Consider the following 20220-nt stretch of genomic DNA (forward strand, 5'->3'; position numbering starts at 1 on the left):
AGTGTGTAGGAAGTTCATTCTTCTCCAGACAATTTCACAACTGTCTCTTTACAGAAATGATAACAGCTTTAAAGTCATTTGTTCAGATTTGAAGTAATGCTATGAAAGAAGAAGCTCTATCAGCTCTATTACAGTGTCTGATAAGCCCCACTAAGTCAGTACAAAACCAGTTGTAAGTTAGTATGGACTGTGTAAGAAAAGTAAGGGCAATGCTGAATTGCCAGAAACCAAGTTCTCTCAGATGTCTCCTGTGCTTTGGAGAGGATGCCTGTCTGCCCCAAGAGCATGTCCAGTTTGGGACTTTTCTTAGGAATCCAGGATGAACCTTGATTTTTCAAATGCTGAGTCTCAGAAGCTCTCATGGACTCCTGGTGGAACTTGCAGTCCAGGCAGAACATGTTGAGTGATGAGGTTCTCTTTCTCACACTTTCTAAAGTTATCACATCTGGTTTTAACACTCAAGCATTTAAGTACTTTTCACTGAAAAGTGCAAAAAGACCACCCAGAATATCCACCAGCCCAGTGGTTAGGAAACTCATCCAGCTCTTTTGTCATGACTCCTTTTCTCTGTTTCTGATTTTGAGGAGAAATTAATCCAGAGGCTGGAAGAATATTATAAATTCTTATTGTGACAAATAGCATCCAAACATTGTAATGAAGAAGGGGCATAGCAAATTTTGATGATGGCAATGAAACAGAAGTTTCTTTTCTGCTAGGATTGCTCAAGTCTTGTCCACCGTAGTTGAAACATTGTAACTCTGCTGCAAGAGGCAGTATGTAAAGTCCTTGCAGCAGCACCACAGATCAGTAAATTTGCTGCCTAGTGTTAGTGACCTGGTTGCACAGGTCACCAAACAGTTGATTCTGGAAATCAAGACACCTTAAGGTGGCCAGATTGGTATGATAAATTAGTGCAAAGAGGGAAAGCTGATCTCCATGGGTGTGAGATGTGGCAGTTGGGCCAAGATTTATGGAATCCCGGAATTAACTAGGTCAGAAAAGACCTTTGAGATCATTGTGTCCAACCTATGCCCGAATATTACCCTGTCAATAGACCATGGCACTGAATGCCACATCCAGTCTTTTCTTAAACACCTCCAGGAATGGTGACTCCACCACCTCCCTGGGCTGCCTGTTCCAATGCCCAGTCACTCTTTCTGTGAAGAACTTCTTCCCAGTGTCCAGCCTAAACCTCCCCATATGCAGATTGTGTCCTCCTGTCCTGTCTCTGTTCACCTGGGGGAAGAGACCAACCCCACTCTGTGTACAGGAGGCTCCCTGATAGAAGAATAGGCAGAGGAATTAATGTTGTTATGCTGAAGTGCAGCTTTACCATCTGCAGTCCCCTACAGCGGAAGAAACCAAATGGTGCGGATCACTACCAGGATTTGTTGGAGATGATCTGTGCTGCTTCCTGCACTGTTCTTCCTTTCCTCCAGCTCTCCTTCCTGTAAATCACTCCTGCACACATTTCACACCTACCCAACTGTCCTGGTTAAGCGCAAATTTGGGAGATAACCCCCAAAAGGGCTCCTCCAGAAAAGCAGATTTAATTGGCCCTTCCCCCCAACTGGTTCAGGAGAAAATATCTCCTTGGAGAACAGTGGAAAGAAACCTGTTTATTAAACAATAGAACCCAAACAATATTAAACAATAAAACCTCTTGCTGCTCAAAAAAAAAAAAAAAAAAAAAAAAAAAAAAAAAAAAGATGGCCAACTCAGACCCTCCCCACGTTGCAGCTCGGCTCACTCAGTCTTTGGTCAGTCTCTCTGGTGCTGGAAACGCCGTGGCCCAGGCCCAGCCAGGGGGCCACAGGTGGAGCTGCCGGTGCTCTTCTGGGTGTTCAGTCCAGAGCAGGCTTGAACAAGTTCAAGAAAAAGAAAAACCACAGTCCAGGGAACTTCTTTGCCTCAGCTAGCTAAAACTAACTAAAAGCAAAGGAGAGCTCTGTCCTGCTGTCTGTCCATTCACAGACAATACAGTCCAGGAGGAGGAATGTGGAGGAGTGAGTGCAGTGTCTGAAAACAAACTTCACGTTTCTTCCCTCACCCCTTCACTCTCTGAAATAAGTCTTAAAAGTGTAAAACTTATTATTCAGTATAAACAGAACAAGACGATTGGGGATAAAAGCACCATATAGTCAACCCAGGACACCAACATATATGGAAATGATTAAAACTTTGAAGAGAAATGCTTCCTGTGATAAATTGGTACTCAAGTACTGCAGAAATTGACAACAAACTGCCTCTGACAGGATTCGGGATCCCTAGTGCAGGATTGTGCGGAATCTTGAGAAACACCTGCCACCCTGGCAGTGCTCCTCTGGCACCCCTGCACCTTGCAGCACTGCCTGCTTTCTCCTGTAGAGCAACACAAAAGCAGCTTAGCAAAACAGAATAAATGTTGTGTGGGGCTGGAAGGACTCAGTGTCAGAGCAGGGTCATTGCTGGCTCTGCCAGTGCAGGCCAAGGTGCTGGCTACTGCTGTTGGACAGAAATATTGCTTTTGCAGACTAAGTAAAAAAATGCCATTGAATTATGCTTTCTACACCTGTAGCAGTGACACACCTTCTTTTTTTTTTCTTACTTTCTTAGAGTGTTGGGAACCTGAAGGAAACTGTGCATGAAGACCAATAAGGCTACGTGTGGGGAGAGCGGCTAATTTCATCACAATATCAGCCTCCAGGTCCAGCTTTATGCACTTGTGCTCAGCCTTCTCTAACCAGCAGAGCTAGATTTGGGGTTTTTAAGCCTTTTTTTCCTTTCTCTTCTCAGAACTGAGCTCTTCCAAAACAGAATCCCACTGTTTGTGTTGGATGCATCTCCTTTATGAAGCGAGACAGGCTGTAGCAAAATGTATTAGACTGCAACACAGAGGGGGTTATTCCTTGCTAGATTTGAGTTCATATAACCAAACAAGAGCTGAAAGGCAGTAGCATTATCTGCAGCTTAATAACAGCCACCTGAACCCCGGAATCACTAACCACATGAGGCTCTCAGGGAAATAAAGGCTCATTGCCCATCCCTGTCACAGCTATGACAAGCCAAGGTGTCTTAAACCACTGGGTTGTCCATCATTGACTATTTGCAGTATCTCATTTTGGAGCTTGTGACCAAGGGCAGTGAGCAGTCTGATCTGACTGAAACTTACTGCTGGCACCAAGTAAGATTTTTTTGATGTTATGGCCTTGTTATGATCCTGATGTTTTCAAACCTGCTGATTCATCCTGGTTCTTTTATACCAGCAGAAAAAAAAAAAACCAGTGAAAGGCCTCTGTCTTCTGCAATGGTTATATCAAGCCAAACTCTGCTCATTTTGGCTGGGTTTTACCTCTGCAGCTGGAGAGGTCCTTGAATGCTGGCCTGGCTGTGGGAGGGCAGTAAGTGGTGTTAGGAGCAGATTGATTCCTGCAGTCCACTTAGGCCTGCAGAGTGAAGCTGGAACTGGCATTGTGATGGGGAAACAGTTACTGTGTGTGATGGCTTTGTGATACAAGGCCCTATTACCAACCATTTTCTCCTTGCATTATATTTTTAAAGGCTTAAGGTCTGTTGCTATTATGTTTAACTGGATACATGGCTAATGTCTTAGAAAACTTGGGGACAAAATTACATCTGCGGAGGATTCACCTGCTGAGCCTCTATTTTAGATACTTAGTGTAAACTGCTGGAGCATGTGCAGTCAAATCTGGAGCTTTGTTTTCTTTCAACAGTGCCAAACTAATGCGTTTGAGTGTGTTATGTGTGAACTGTGGTTATTTACTTCTGCTGAACAAATTTTGCTTTGCTGTCCTTGCTCTGTAATACTTCTGTCTTGTTTAATTAGCAAACCAAAGTCACCTTGGGTGCAGTGTAAGCAACCTAGTCTGTGTAGGATTGAGGTTGACAAATCTGCTAGTTTTCTGGGATCAGTAATTGCTTGGTTTTAATAATAATTTAAAAAAGCTGTCTGTACCAGCTCTGCCACCTGTGAGTGCTGGAGGGCACTGATGACAGTGGAGGCTGCTCTGAGGGTCCCAAGTTTGTGGTTCCTCCATCATTCAACCCTTATTTAAATAATAACAAATATTAATTAAAAAAAAATAAAAACATCTCCTGAAAGCTATCACTGCAGTGGACTAAATCTGGTATTTGTGCCTTGTGGCTTTATTCTCTGGTAGCTGTCTCAGCATGGATGCCAAATATAGTGTTTCCTCGCCTGGGACTCTATCCTCTTACTGGTGGCTTTTTCTGGAGTGTAATGAAGGTCGATCTTGCTCTGCCTTTGGCTCAATGAAGAGGCTGAGTATTCCTTTTGCTCTTCCCTCCCTCCAATATAGTTGCAATTTTTTCTTCTTTTTTTCTTTTTTTTTTTTAATGGAAGGTGCTGGGGCTTAGTATTTCTGGGAGCACTTCACTTGTTTATAAATATTAGAGGGGTTCAAAACTGACTCAGTGAAAATACAGAAGAGTTGAAAATATGGGAAGTAAGAAAAACTGAAAATTATATTGAGGTGCTATTGGGTACCAGTGGAAGGTGATATCTGAGGGTCATTTGTACTTTTGCATTGCAGAAGTCCCAGCAGAAGTACATTGGCCTCTATAGTGAGGAGCTGGATCTGCTGGAGTTGGCCCCTGTGATGAGTGTGTGACAAGGAGGAAGATTCTGCAGATAAATCTCCTGTAAGTTAATTTTTTGTTAGGGTGTTTTGGAGCTCTTGTCAGGTGCTGGATCCCATTAGTCTGCACTGAGGAGTGGGCACAGACATGCAATGGATCTGTGTGCGATTTAACCAAAAAACAAGAAATAAACTTGTAACATTTTGGAAGAGGGCCACAAACCCAGGGCTGGGGCTAGAGAAGATGCCTTATTGTGGTGAAATCCAGGAACTCAGCCCTGACAAAGGAATCAGAAGTGAAGGGGAATTCTGAGGGCAGTGACGGATGGTAAGTGGGGGGAAAGCAATGAGGAAAAGGTAGAATAGGGGCCAGTACCTGGAAGCTGAATTCAGCAGAGTGGACATCAGGCATAAAGAGATAAGAAAGCAGCTGGCCACTGGGATCAGCTACCATGGAAATTGTGGACATTTTATCTTCTCAAATTATGAGTACCTGCCTAGCCAGAGGATGAATTTTAGCTTAATCTGTCTTTGGAGATCAGAATCAGTGTATCAGTGGTGAAGTCTGAGAATTTTTATAGGCTTGAGGTAAATGCCATGAGCTGATAGCACAGCTAGATTATTACAGGCAATTATTCCATAATAACATGTCTCCTGTGTTCTGCTGTTTGCATGGGGTGGCTGCAGTTACTCCAGAGTCTGGCTGATGGTAGCAGAATGTTCAGGGCCACGGAGTGGGATGTCTTCCACAGCAAAATACACTGCCATGTTTTTAAATCTGTTTTTTTCAGGGTAATACCTTTTGTACTGACGACAAATGAAGCTTTAGCTAGTCAATAGAGTCTGCCAAAAATCTGTATTTATGAATTACAAGCTTGTAGCCTTATGATCAAATTTTTAGTTAGAACAATGCAGATTTTTGAAAGTGTTTTGTGTCTGAAAGTCCTTATGTTTGAAGGAGGAAGATATAGACTAGAGAAGCACAAGCATTCAGGTCAATTCATCATGTAGTTCTTGCTTCTCTTCCAAAAAGAAAAGTGGGAAAATTGAAAACATATTAACATTTGCAAAGGATTTATGGTTTTGTTTTTCTTGCTTTGAAAATACATGTTCAGTGCAATTTAAAAGAATTTACTTATCTCAAGTAACTTATCTTTTGGTGTTTTGTAAACCTTTAATTTCATCTGGAGATTAGGATTTCTGTTTTAATAGCTTTATCTGAGGAAAGGATTAAACTATTGTTTGGGGGGAGTGTATCTGGGTCTTGAAAATGGCGAAATCAGATTTTTGAACTGCTTTATGTCCAGTTGTCATTTTAATTGCTGGCAATTTCTTAAAACAATTTCTTAAGGCTTTTTTTCTTTTCCAAAAATAAAACTATTACTGGGGAAAGAACCTGATAAGAATGATATTTGTCTTGGCATAGGCTACTTTTGATTCTGAAGTGCTGAAAAGTTACTTTGCAGGGCTTTGTTGCATTTTCACAAAACTGAGATGAAATATGGTCCAAGTACTGGTATGTTGTGCTCTCAGATGGGTTTACTTTAATTGTAACATCTTTTTTCACCTGGTTTAATCAGAAAAGAGATTATAAAGAACATTTTGGAGTAGATCAAAGTCTGTCATGCTATATAGTCTGGAAAAAAAAAAAAACCAACATAAAAAAGGCAATTAAGGTCTGTTAGTCCTGGTTTTTGAAGAGCAGTTTGGCAGAAAAGCTTATTTCTATAGGGAATGGGCTTTGTGGTATTGGATTCAAATGGCTTTCATGCCACCTGTGGTGATTCAGTCTCAGCAGGCTGCTCTTAGAGTAGTAAAGGTTCATTTGATTATGTCCTTTGGTCATGGCAGCAGCAGAGTTTATCAAGTCTGTGTGAAACCCTGGGTGGATTTGAACAGGGAGCATCCCATGGCCTTTGGCAATGTTGGCTGCACTTCAGGCAGGACTGAGAAAAGGTAGTGCTTGGAGGTGAGCTGTAGCCCTGGAGAAAAGAGTCTGTGTCAAGCTCTGGCTTCAGATAAAATATCTTCCTCCTGTTGTTAAAATTCCCTTGCTCAGTGTGGGCTTCATCAGCAAGGAAAATGTCCACCATAAACCTCCTGCAATTCTGATTTCAGATGGTGGTGTTATAAACGATAAGTGAGGTCCCATATGTCTAATTTAATAAACTACAAACTTAACATTTAGGAGCAGTTTTAATTGAGATAAAATAATACTATCAAATATAATCTAGTAGTTACAAAAAGAAATTTGGCAGTGGTTCGGATAAAGCGTAAGCAAAAACCGATCAATTGGGGTATGGGGAGGGCTTCCCACTCTGCCTCATGTACAAAAGGCAAAAGGATCTAAACACAACTTAAATACTGTATGCTAATACATATTCATCAATATTTTCTCGTAAATCTCCTCCTATTTTAAATTCTTGAAATCTACATCACCATACTATACAGTGCATGCTCCTGGTGTTGCTAAGGAGTCTTTTTGGCTCTTTGGTGGTCTTCTTGGAGGAAGGCTGACAGTCTTCCTCGTTGTCCTCTGAATAACCTGACAGGCTGCGCATGCAGCCCAAGTCTTGTGTTATAGAAGCCAGCATTATATTCCAAAAATAAGCTTTATTACTTCATAGATACTTGGAATAATTTCAATGTTGTCCATTTCAAGGCCAACTCTCTAATTATCCCGAGACCTATTCCGTTTTTGGGATATTACGTATCTCAAACTACATCTTGCATCCTATTTTCTCATGAATATCTGAAAACATCTGTTTTGTGACACTAATTACATATCCTTTTCCTCTATTACTTTTAAACAAATATTTTCTAAAATATCAATATAGTTACAATTGTTAACATGAATCACAGTGGCAGGTGGCGAAATAAAAAATGGTGCCAGTGTAGACCGTGGTTAGAAACAGCCATGCTGGCAAGCCATGGGCTGGCAGGAGGGAGTTTGCCCTGGTCAAGAGGAATCAAATTAGGATGTAAAATATTGAAGCAAATAAACGGAGTGTACAGAATCTTTCCCCAGAATGATCTGTCCTGTGCTGTACAGTGCTGTTACCCCTGGACCTTGCTTCCATCTGCCTGCTGTGGAGCTGCCTTCTGTGGGGACCTGGCATCAGTGCTATTGCATGGTTCACCTGGGAGTCTGTCCATCACTCCTCCTAAAGCTGTTAGCTTCCCAGAAATCCCTGGCCTCAGGCTGTCCTTCCTGGTATGGTGAAGAACAGCTGTAAGCACAGCCTGACCTTAAATCAAAATGAGAAGCTTCACAGTTTAAAATAGGGGCAAAGGCCTGGGTGATGGATCCATCCTTTGCTACCAGGTTGTTGCCAGGGCTCTCTGTCCTTTGTGTTTGTCAGTGCCTGGGTGTGTTGTGTAATGAGGCACCAATGCGCTGCTAGAAATTACAAGAGGCTGGTAGCTCTGTTGTGTGGAAAAACATGTCATTAAAAGAAGGGGGACAGCAGCCCGTGACAAACCACAGCAGGCAGAGTATTTAGGAACCTGGGCTCCCCACTGTGCAAAGGGGTTAAGAGGTGGGAGAGATCATTTATAAAAGAGCAACAGGGTCTTGCTTGCTGGTAAGTAATTTCTGTCACATAGTTTTACACAGGCCATACTAGAGGGCATAGCCAAACCACAGTGGAAACAATAGATGAGTGTGGGGTGACTTGCAGACCAGGTACTTACTATTCTCACTTCCTCTCCCCACTTAGCTGTGTCTCTGAGGAATGTGCACATCTACTAAAACACTGCAATTGATAACTTCATTTTTAGTAGTTAACTGTATTAAGTACCAGTGATGTACACTAAGTGCTTTCTGTTATTCCACTTATTTAAGCAGGGTTTGAAGTATTTTTTTTTCATCAAGGCCATAGTTATCAACTGTATTTAAGATCATATCATAAAGCTGGAAGAAAACTTCTTCATTGCTGTACCCGAGTTTTCACTTGCCTGACAGGTTTATCTCCTAGGTCACAGTCTTTGTCTCCTACTCTGAAAGCTATCCAGTTGTGGTTACACCAATCCCTACCCTGTGCTTTTGGCAAAATGGGTGCCCCAGGTGTCAAGTAGCGTGGAGGTGACAAAAACACCAGGCTAACTGAAGGAGCTTTGTCAGTGGCTAGAGCATTTTGAGGCTCAAATACATAATTGTCATGGCAAGAGATCAGCTCTGCAATGCTCTGTGCAGTGAGAGGAGTCAGAAGTGTCCCTTTCAGAATGTACATTATGACTTTTGTCTTGAACTACCTGGTGAATGGTGCTCTGGGGATGAGTCACAGTGAGTTCCCCATGTGGGTCCATCTGTGGCATGGGGTGAATGTAGCAGGATATCATGGGGCAAAAAAACCCTGCAGCACCCAACAAAAGACTCTTGCAAATGCTTCAAATAGCAAACTAGGAAGTGGCAAGTTGCTTAGCAAAAAGTTGAAAATGTAGTAGGATGCTTCTTTTTGGGTGAGTAAAAAGTTGCAGCTGTAAAGGAAGAGGCTTATATTGAACACAGTTCTGCCCTTTGCACGTGTGGTTAAAATTCTTCCACAGCACTTATGGAAAACTTTGGAGAGGCAGAAACCAGCCCTGATAGTAGTGTCCCTCCACAGAATTAATGTATTTGTGGTGGGGACTTTTTTTGTGTCATCCTGTTTCTCAGTTTTCATGCCATCTTTTTTTTCTGCTTCCAGTCCTTTGTGCTTTTTTTGTTCTTTGCTTACACTCCCCTTGGTCCTGCTCTGACTTCACCTCCCTTGAAGTGGAGATTTGTCCTTGGCTATTGCTTGACCTGTTTTGCCAAGGTGTTTATCTTCTGCAATGCAGATACCAAACTTCTGTTTAATGCTTCCCCAGGCAGCTTGTTGGCTAAGGCAACGTATGTTGGGGTTCCTTGGGTAAGTGCGTTTGCCTTCCCTGAGCCCTCCAGAAATCTGGAGAGAAAGTTGAGGGGTGTAGCAAATCGGACCGGGAGGTGGGTGGAGAGAGGAGAAACAAGCAACTTCGCACTAGCAACAGACATTGTGAGTGCCTGCTGCTTCGTGAGGCTTGACGCAAATTCAAGTGGATGTCTGTTACTGGTGAACAGAAAGCCAAAAAATACTTCTTAAAAAAGAAATGAAGGAGAGGATTTTTTTGCTCTTGGGTGTCGGGACCCAGAGCATCTCTCTGGATGCCCTGGATGTCTCAAAGCCCTGGCAGGGGCTCGGAGACCCTGGCAGGAAGCCAAAGACACCTGAATGTGAGGAAATGAGAGAATTTCAGGCCTGAATGGTGAGGGGATGATATTCACTTGATAAAACTTGAATTATAATGCACTGTACAGGGGGGTTTTATATGTTGTACAGGGGGGTTTAGAATTCTGTACATGGGTCGGGAGTCCCAGGATGGAGGGATTTGGGCATGCCCTGTCCTTCTTTCTTCTCCTTGGCATCCATGTTCAGGATGATGTTGGATGTGTGGATTGGTTCATAGGGAAAGTGCACTTGCCAACAAGGGCGAAAAGTATTGGAAATAGAAGGTAAATATCTAATACGTAGTTTTCACTATAAAAGAGACAACCGCCCCGTGGGCGAGAGAGAGTGCCCTTGGCTGTCTTGCTGATCAGACCTCGGCTAGACAGACAGAAAAACTTTGTAGATAAGGAACAATAAACTCAACTGAAGACCAAAAGCAGGAGTCCAGACTCGTCCTTCTTCGAAAGCACGGCCTGCCCAGAACCACCTTTTTCTGTGCTGGGACAGAGACAAGTGACAGCTGACCCCGGCACTTGGGTTGTGAAATTCCATTATGACTTAGGAGAAATTAAAACACTAGCATGCAGTGATGACTTTGAACTAGAAGGGGAACATCGCATTTCATGGGGTGTAGTTGTGAAAGCATCTTGTAGCCAAACAGTCAACTCCTTGCAAGAGCTTTTAGCTTTATGCCAAAGACAGAGCCCCTTACTTCATAATGTTGTTTCTCCTCATGGAAAAAGATTACAGTGTAATGATGTAATGTGTCTGCAAATCATTGGTGTGAGGGGCAGTTGTTCCCATTCAAGTCACTATTCCATCACTCAGCTCTTCACATTGCATAATTCCTGTTTCATTTACTGCTGCTTATGATAGGGGAGCTCAGCCCAGCAGTCAAGGATGGTGCCTAATCAAATCCGGTCATGCAGATCTCTGTCCATGAGCAGGGCAGAGCGCAGAGCATTCCAGGGCTGCAGCAAAACTGGACTTGCTGTCCTCTTCCTGGCTTCAATAGCAGCTGGAAGAAATGGATGCCCAGGTGCATTGCCCCTGCTGGTACACCACCCCTCTCCCCCTGCCCACTTCTTACAGGGTAATGGTGGCCCAAGTACAGCATCTCTGCTGTGAGGCTGTTTTCCATAATTATTCTCCCCACAACAGTGTGTACAGTCAGGCAAGACTCCTTGGAGAATTCTAGTGACCAAAGAAAGAAAGAAAGAAAAGGGATGTTCTTTGCTTTTGGAATTTTGCTTGGCTTTGTGACTGTCCCCTCTCACTGCATAGGATGCCAGCAGGAGCTAAAGCTTGCGTGACCTGTATCTCATAGCTCAAACTCCTGGAGAAGGACCTGAGCCACTGCCATGCCATAAGTGTCTGAGTTACATTCTTTCATTGGCCTTCTATACTGTTGGAGTGAATATATCTTTTAGCTGGTCATTTTCATTTCTTTTTGGAGTGGGTTGGGAAGAGGTTTGGTCTGTGTGTGTCTGAGCCACTGAAGTACAGCAGGGACAAGCTAAAGAGAGCAGAAGCTCTGATCTCTCACTGCACTCTACTCACCAGAAGAAAACTGGACCCTTTGGCTCTGTGGCATTTGTGAGTTCTCTTCAAGTTGTGCCTCTACACTGCAGTCTTGGAGGTTGGGTTCTCCTCCAAACCTGATGTTGTTTCAGTCCCCTACAAGGGAGCTGATCTGTAGGAAGCGCTGGGTGCTGTGAGCACAGGGAGCGTGCAGCAGGCGGGAGATGAGAAGGGATACGCCCGGCTCTGGGCTCTGCTTGTGACGCACACTTCGCCTAACTACAGCTGCTTTGTTCTCAAGGCCACTGCTGCAAGTTTAACCCAGTCTGCTCACAGCTTCTTCTGCTCATGTGTCCTTCTGAAAGCTGTTGTCTGTGCTCTGCCCAGCCTCAGTTGCTTTGCACCCTCCTGCCTCTCTCCAAATATTGGCAAGAGAATGTGGTGCTGAGAAGTACACCGGGGTAGAGTTAGGAGCTGCAGAGTTGTGTGTGACAAGACTGTGTGTGTTGGCTGTCCTAAGTGTTTTCCTGAGGCAGGTGCCAAACAGATAAATCCTTGTCAGCTGATGCCACTCCCTGGGAATATCAGAGCTTTGTTCTGTCTTGGTAAGCTGGGTGAATGGCAGTGAATTGGAAAGGAGCATCTCTATTGATACCCCAGCAGGGAGTCATCATATGCACCTGCCCCTTCTGCTCCAGACTATTTCCTGCCCGCAGAAATATTGCCCCTCTCCTATCACCCATCATCATCTTCCCAGATCTTGTCAAGCCCCTGCAATGAGGGCTTCTTGAGCAAACTTTTTTTCGGCCTTTCACACCCTTCCAGCAGTGCAGCTCTACAGCACTGCAGACACTCACTGAGAGCACCTGGGAGTGACAAACTGCTGCTGTGTGAGGCTGGCCAGGAAGAGAATGATGCCCTTCAGAGAGGAGAAGTCATAAAGGTTTTGAAAGAAAAGGCTGAAGTGGGAGAATTTGTCAGAACTTGGGAGTAGAAACCAAATCTACCTTTCATGTAGGGATCCTCTTATCTTCAAAATTATTCTGGCTTGCACTGGTTTGCTTTACATGAATGTAAATGCTTTGACTGATGCTTTGACTTCACAAATTAATTTTTACTTCTGTATAAGTAGCAGAACCTCTGTGACCTTGAGTTGTGTGTTTACAATTGAACTGAGAGCAGTGTTTTTGCTTGTGTTTGAGGATCATGGCTCCAGGGTGCTGGGCACTGCAGGATAAACATCATCAGGAAAATGCTACTGGAAAAAACAGCTGCTTTAGCTGACAGGTGATGGGGGAGCTACCTGCAGGCTACATGTGAAGGAGAAGCAGCCAAGGCATCAGACTCGTTTTGTAACACAGCTTGCACCAGATGTTGGAGCTGTGATGTGCAATATGGTATCTCACCTCCAACACAAACCACACCTGGTGCCTGGAGCAGGGTGGAGAAAATGTAGTTGCCAGACTTGCTGTTCATAGAAAGTATGGTAATCCCATATATGATGATGTTCAAAAATACTTCTACACAGAAAAAATGCTTTTTGACCTTGTCCCTGCAGGTGCGGTTTTAGGCTTTAAGGCATATTTTAGTTTAAAGATATGTATTTCTAGAGAAAGAACTTGGCATGCATTTTAAAGGTATAAACATAAGAGCTCTCAGGCAAAGTACATGATCCTGTGCTGTCTGCCTCAGCATTCATATCTCCTTCATCTGTTTCATGCTGCCAAATTCATTTGTTGTCTTTTGCTTTCAGTGGAGACAAACCTGTGCTAATTTAGTCCCCAATATTGTTTTTGTTCAGTTCTGTGCTATGGAGCCAAATACTCTGCTAAGATAAATCAGCATCCATCTTGGTTGTTGGCCTGGGAAGCAATGAATAAACCAACTACTGCTATGCTGGGAATTATGGTTGTCCTGCACTCATGCCATGTTTGGCCTGGGAAAGTAGAAAGGGAGGCAGAAAATTAGCAGCTGCTGGATTTGTTGGTCATTCTGCTGATAGCAGTGTTGTATGATTTTCTGTAGGTATTTCCTGCAGCCCAGTGTGAGAACCTGAAGGCCCTTTTCTGGTTTAACAATAAGGGTTGGGTTCACACAGAGGTGAAGAAGCAGCACAGAAAAGTGTGACCTTGTGACTGGGCTCCTGCACAGCCTCAAATGTAACGAAAGTGTTTTTAGAAAGAACACAACAAAAAATTTTTAAAAAGCCCCAGTAACCTTTTAGTACAACATTTCTTTTCTATGGAAAAAGATTTCAGTCCAAACTTTTTTTTCTTCAGTTGGGCATGTACTGTGAAGGAAGACCCCTAAGAGATGGGGAATAATTTCAGGCCCTCTAGGTAGAAGGAGAGGCTGGAGCATGAAGGAGAGGGAGCTGGAGCTGGCTTCCTCCATGGTCATACCGCAGCCACAGCTGCAGTTGGAAAGTAGACCCAGACCTCTTGATTCTGTTTTCTTGCCCTTTCTGTTCTGATATTTTCTGTCACTTCCTGATAATTACCATCCAGTCCTGCCATTTCAACAGATATAATCTTTTAAAAGCTACAATAAAAAGTAGATGGGGAAGGCATTAAATGTGTCAGGTGGAGTTTCCCATGCTCTCCTTTCAGATGCAGTTCATAGAACAGGGATGAGCTTCCTGACATGGTAACCACATGCTTACCCTGCTGCCATCCCAGGGATGGGGACCAAAATAAGGCTGGGAGGCATTTTTGTGTCCCCAGGTATGTATAAAAAGAAAAACAACTAAGTAAAACAAGAGGACAAACCACAACACAACAACCCAAGAGCAAGAAATAACCCAACACAAACAAACTGAGGGTAGTGGAAAGCAATTTCAGGTTAGACAGATCACTTTATTTGTCAGTTGATTTTGTTCAGGACTGGAACTAGTTGCAATTACAAATTTTATGAAAAGGGAAAAAAAAGGACAGAAGAAAAATGTCTCATGGGTATGGAGATAAATGAAAGCAAATGCTGAACTTGAACACAAGTGTGAGAGGTGGGGGGGTTTGGTGAGAGCAATGATATTTTAGGTCAGGAGTTATGGCAACTGGGGCCTTCCCTAAAGTTGTTGTTGCTTTTGGTTTTGTTTTCTGGATCCTTCACCAAAATGAAAAATGTCTTGTTTTGTATGACTGTAACAGTCTTGGTTTGGAGGTGATTTGTACATGTAAGTGTTTGTCACAGGAAAATGAGAAGCTGTGACATTCTTGACTTATGCTAGGACTTCACCTGACCTCCAGCCTGGAAGATGATGGATGTTTCTTCCTGAAGTTTTTTGGGGATGAAATTTCCACCACCTGCCCCTGATATCTGAAGTATCTGAGGTTATATAAGAACATGACTTTTCCAGGCTCATAGTTAAGTGCTCAGGCTAGATAAGTGTTGATGTTGATGAGCAGCTAACTATAGTTTGTGTGTGTATATATATGTGTGTGTGTGTGTGTATATACAAAAATCAGATAGGCATATTATATTGTAATACAATTATTATTAATTTATAGGTTCTTTCATTAGTACAGTAATAAAGTCTATATTTTTAAAACATTAGAAGTTCTCCTTCCAAGCATGGGAAACTACTGATTTTGCCTTTGGTTTATTTTTTATATATATCAGATAGTTTCAGGAGTTATTGAGATGGTTACTCCTCAGACCAACAAACAGATAAATGGACATTGCCCTCCTTACTCTTAAATTTTTGAAATTGATTTGCAAAATTCCACTTTCTAATCTGGCCCCTTAATCCGAGTTTATCACTCCTTCAGATTGGCTTCTGATTCTTCCAATGATCAAGTAGGCTTCCTCTCTTTGTTCCCCTACTAAGAATACAAACTTTTCAACAAAGCTGCAATTAATTTTTTCCAGTTGTCATGTTTTTTTCTTGATCAAGGCTTCAGGTGAAACCTGGGTATTCAGATGTGAAGTAGGACATGTTTTGTGATTTTTACTCTTTTGGTTGGGTGGCAACTGGGTAGGAAAAAAAAAAGGTATCCAAAAGGGGAAAACTCAACAGTGGCATAATAATGTGTTTTCTGAGCTTTTTAAAAATCAGAAATATCAGCTTCTGGAGGCTTTTATTTCTGAGAATGGTGAAGATTAGCCCTCTGGGAGGCAATGCTTCCTCAGTGTAGCTTTTTAATTTGCCTGTCTGAGCCCTTTAATGTTACTGCATCCTGATTGGAAGTTACTTGAAGGCAGACTAGGTTTTGATTGTGATTGATTTAATAGATCCTCATTGTAGCTCGTTTTGAGAAGCCTATCTTGCCTCAGTGTGAAGCTATTAATATGCTCTGCTGAATATTGCTGGTCCTTGGAGGGAGTGGAGGTACAGTCCTTATGATTTAATTCAGCCCTGCTGTGTCTTGTGGTGGTTTATTTTGAAGCTGGATGCTGTCCTGGAGGAGAGGGCAAAGGTTTGTTCTGTGGGAAATCCCTGTGAGGCCAAGAAACACAATGCCAGCAGTTACTGCTCTGGGCTCTAGGATCTGGGGGGCCTCATAGCTGCAGCCTCCCATCACCCTATCTGTCACTAGGGCTGGATTTTCTTATCTGGGGTGAACCTAATGGCTATCATGCTGACATGTAGTGCAGCCAGGACCCTCTGAAAATAGCTTTTGAGACATGCTTGGCTGGTATTTCCCCTCCTCCGGGCCTTTTTAGACTTCTTAGTACATCTGTAGATTTCTCTTGGACACTTTTCACCAGCAGCAATGCAGTTGGCTTTACAGCAATGTAGAAAGAGTCAGAACTTGGCCTATTCACTATGTATAGAAGGAAAGTAGGAGTTACTCAGCTTCCCTTTCTTCACATCCTACTAGAACCCAGAACATTTCTTCACATCCTATGAGAGCCCAGAACATTCCTGTTTGCTGGCTCAGTTAAGCTGCACCCCAATGCTGAACTGCATTAATTTTAGTTTTTAATGGGAGTCTGAGTATTGGTCAGAGCCACCATGTGATCTCTGATGGGCTCACCTTTTGAAGCTTAAGACCAAGGCATCTTTTCAGAAACTCAATTACTGATTCAACAGCAATGGATATTAAAATGACAATCAGTTTCTTTTAATTATGTCTATAGCAACCTGAGACAGCTACTGATTTAGTTTTGAAAATGCTGACACTGACAGGTTAGGAAGAAGCCTGGGCTGGCAGGATGCCTGACCTGCAGAAGCACCAAGCTGAAGGTAGGCTTGCTGGGATAAACTGGCCCTTGCCCACTGTAGTCCATTGCTCCTGGCCCAAACTTGGAGTGGCTGCTATCTGAGCCAGCACAGTCTGATGGTAAAGACGTGTGTTACCTTTTGTACCTTGTTGGGCCAGGGATGACCCCAGTCCCACTTTACTTGGGGTGATCAAATGTGGCTGATCTCAGGGGATGCCACCCACACACTGTGGACCAGCGCTGACCCTGGGTGTGAGACCTAGAGACCTGCACTCTCCCTTCTGTGACATGGGACATGTTGTTTCAGGGATGTAAAATGCTGCCTGGCCCCATAAGCTTGTTGTTCATCGGTCAGCTCCCTTAACACCTTGCTAAAGCTCATTCTGTTTTATTTTCCAAGCAAGGGAGTTTTGTTTCTCATTATATCAGAGAGCAAACAAGTTGTGGGAGGATCCTGGTGCTTACCTACAGATTAAGGAACGTGTCCTGGTCCTTGGCAGCCTTAACCAGGTACTTCAACAGAGGTGAGATTCATCTCTGTGTCTGAGCTCTGACACACTTCGCGCTGGCAGTTGCAGAGAGATTTCCCTCACACACATCATGAGTTTACACTGCTTGGCTACACATCACTTGTCTTCCAGCTGTCACAGAGCTCTCGTGGCTGTGCCAGCAGTACCAGCTCCTTGGCATACTTTTTCAACGTCCCTGTGGAGAGGCTTGCATCTGTCTGCACTGGCTCTTTTGTAATGGCACTAAATGAAAAATGCAGAGTGCTGAGTCACAGGACAATGGTAACAAAAATGTTATTTGTGCTTGACAAATTGATCCTGTGTTGCTGTAGCAGGCTGACTGACCTCTTTCTTGAAGGTCTGTCAAAGGCAGTAAGTGTTCTGCATGCTGACATGGCTTCCTTGCCCCAAAGCAGGTCCTGCAGCATCACACTGCTGCCTGTGTCCCCTAGGTGGTTGCAACCAGCATGACCAGCTGGCTTGGGTGCTGAGGCTGCTCCCTAGGGCTTGCTGCTGTGGCACTTGCTCAGCCCCTGACAAAGGGTCCTGGCTGCCTCTGCCACATCTGTGCTGTGGCACTTGCTCAGCCCCTGACAAAGGGTCCTGGCTGCCTCTGCCACATCTGTGCTTGCCCGCCTCTGTCCTGGGAGCTGGCTCTGCTGCCCTGGAGATGAGTTTCAGGGTGAATCACAGGACTTTATGCTCATCATTCTGGCTGGATACAGGGTGGAAAGATGCTGTGAGTTCACCAGCAGCATTATGGTTTATTTTCTGTGAAAACAGTGACTGGCTTCAGATGCTCCCCATCAGCTTGGTGCAGATGCAGTGTCTCAAAACACTGATCTCTGTGTACTTGTGGGTGGTGTCACCTCTAGTCCAGCTCGTTCCCTGGTACTAGATAATCAGATGACTCATGATGGAGAGTTGATTTTGCAGCTAGAGAGGGCAGGAATACTCAGCTACCGACTATCCTATACTTGCATAGGATGCTCCAGCTGCTTGTTTGGAGGCACAGTGACTCAGTCAGTGTGTCTGATGGTGCAGGAGAGCCCTGTTGCCACTGTGTGACCTCACAGGTGTGGCTGTCCATGGGGAGCCTTGGGCTGTAAGAACTTGGGTTTGTAGAGGGCAAGGGCAGGGGATTCTGAAATGTTAAGATGTGAGTAGTCAGGGAACAGGCGGGGATGGGAGGAGGTCAGGACAAGGGTGATGATGTGCACCCCAGCTGACCAAAGCTCAGCCTCAGAAAAGATGCAGGGAGCTGGAGTGGGCAGACCTTGCCCAGCCACAGGAAATGCGGGTCAGGTGAATTGGTTAGACCTGGTGAAAAAAGAGCATCAGGGAAAAACTAATACCTCTAAGGACAAGATATGGCAAAAAGTGCTGCTGTGACATGTGACACAATGGCCAGGCCCTGCCCCACCCTGCATGGCCCTGGTGCATGAGCCTGGGCACAGGTATCCTGAGCCTGCAGCTGTGTGGGGCGGGCAGCCAGGCGGACATGGTGGCTGCCCTCAGCACTGTCATGGCAGGGGGACATGGAGACCTCTTGGGGACACCTTGCAGCAGGGCTGGGAGTGAAGCAGCAGCATGTGCTGCTGATCCCCATGGCTCCTTCTCCTTTTCTGTGGGTCTCTGCTGGGCTTGTTTAGCTGACTTACTTGGAAGGCTTCCTGCAGGACTGGGATGTGGCCTGGTGAAGGAGACAATGCTGAGGTCAATCACCAAGCCAGGAGCAGACAGTGACAACTCCGTCACATTCTTTGGATTAAGGTGTCAGGGAGCACTTGTTGAGTTTGCTGTATGCATCTGTACTATTAAACCCAGCTGGAATTTGAAGGTCAAGAAAAAAAATAAACCTGGAAGTACCCCACAAGTATAGGTATTTACACAGAGGAAATAACATTAGAAAGAAATGTCTGCAAATGGTCTGAGTGCCAAAACATTCACAGCAGCAGAGGTTTAAGATTAACTGAAAAGAGCTTGTTTCTCTCACACTTGAAACAAATCTCCAAATGTAAAGGAGTGCCTGTATGTATTTGTCAGCTATAAGATCAAAATCTTTATCTTCTTGTTGAACAAGGAGTCAAAATCTTTCTGCTTTTCCAAGTGAGGAGGTTTCCTTTGCCAGAGACATGCTGGGACATCACCATCACATTATGTGCAAGCACTTGAGTTTCAGGAGCATCTTCTCTTCCCAGGAGCCTTTGAGGATGTAAAATCCCTAAAGGTCTTTAGTGTTAATTATTTTTTTCTTCTGTATGGTTCTGTGGTGTTTTTTTGTTTTTGTTTTTGTTTTTGTTTTTTTTTTTTCCTTGTTTTTTTTGTGTGTATGTGTGTGTTTTTTTGTTTTGGTTTTTTTTTTTTTTTTTGTTTGGTGGGGTTTTTATTTTTTTTAATTTTTTTGTTTGTTTGGATTTTTTGTTTTCTTTTTTTTGTTTATTTGTTTTGTTTTGTTTTGTTTTTTGTTTTGGGTTTTTTTGTGTACAGGCTTATTTTGCAGTTATGGGCTGTGACTTTCAGCATGGCTGTGCCCTGGATTGCCCAGTGCTGGGGGGAGGTTTTCTACATTAATTGTTCTGTATAAATAAGCCCATGACAACAGTGATGAAAAATGCAGGCTTTTGCTGTAAAAGTGCATCAGCTGCTACTTATTTTTAAAGAATCCTTCAACCAAATCTTCACAAATCACAGTAAAGAGGAAGGAATGGTGTAGTCTGACAATAGTACTTTTTTTAGACAGACAAAAAGATGTTGTGTAGAGAAAAGCAGTAACTATACAGGATTCTAAAAGTCTGCTGAGCAATTGCCCCTAGAGAGAATAGCTTTACAGCATATGCACAGAAGTTTTAACTCTTGGCTGCCCTTTAAACTAGGATAGTGTATTTGGTATCATACTGGCTTCTTTTGCCTTTTTCTAGGATGCTGAAGATCTGCTTTTATCCTCCCATGATGTACATTGGCACAGGCTGCTTCATTGCACTGTGGTGCCTTAGAGCCAGAGGGAAAGCTGAGGATGGGAGCTTTGTTAGGCTGAGGCTACAAAGAAAGGTTGTGTTGGTAGCTTGGGGTGTTAGGTCTAGAGAAGGATCCTGGTGGAAAGTAAAATACCCAGCATGCAAAGAGGGTCTCCATGACTGGAGGCTGGGAAAGGGCCTCACCCAGGCTCCCCTTGTCCAATGGTCTGGCACCTGGGAA

At 43.7% G+C, this 20220-nt stretch overlaps 1 protein-coding gene across 6 annotated transcripts in view; it reads left to right on the top strand.

Annotated features, from left to right (window-relative positions):
• DUSP10 (dual specificity phosphatase 10) overlaps nt 1-20220 on the top strand; it is a 182529-nt gene that overhangs the window by 84671 nt on the left and 77638 nt on the right. For 3 of the 6 annotated variants that reach the window (XM_064414115.1, XM_064414114.1, XM_064414112.1), the window contains exons 5-6: nt 2596-3163; nt 4554-4662. The exons of 2 other annotated variants lie outside the window; for them this stretch is intronic. The gene's annotated coding sequence lies outside the window, so the exon portion shown is untranslated. The remainder of the gene's footprint in view (nt 1-2595; nt 3164-4553; nt 4663-20220) is intronic. One more of the 6 variants, XM_064414113.1, reaches the window with a different exon arrangement.

This window comes from Passer domesticus, chromosome 3, assembly GCF_036417665.1.
Source record: "Passer domesticus isolate bPasDom1 chromosome 3, bPasDom1.hap1, whole genome shotgun sequence".
NCBI lineage: Eukaryota > Metazoa > Chordata > Aves > Passeriformes > Passeridae > Passer > Passer domesticus.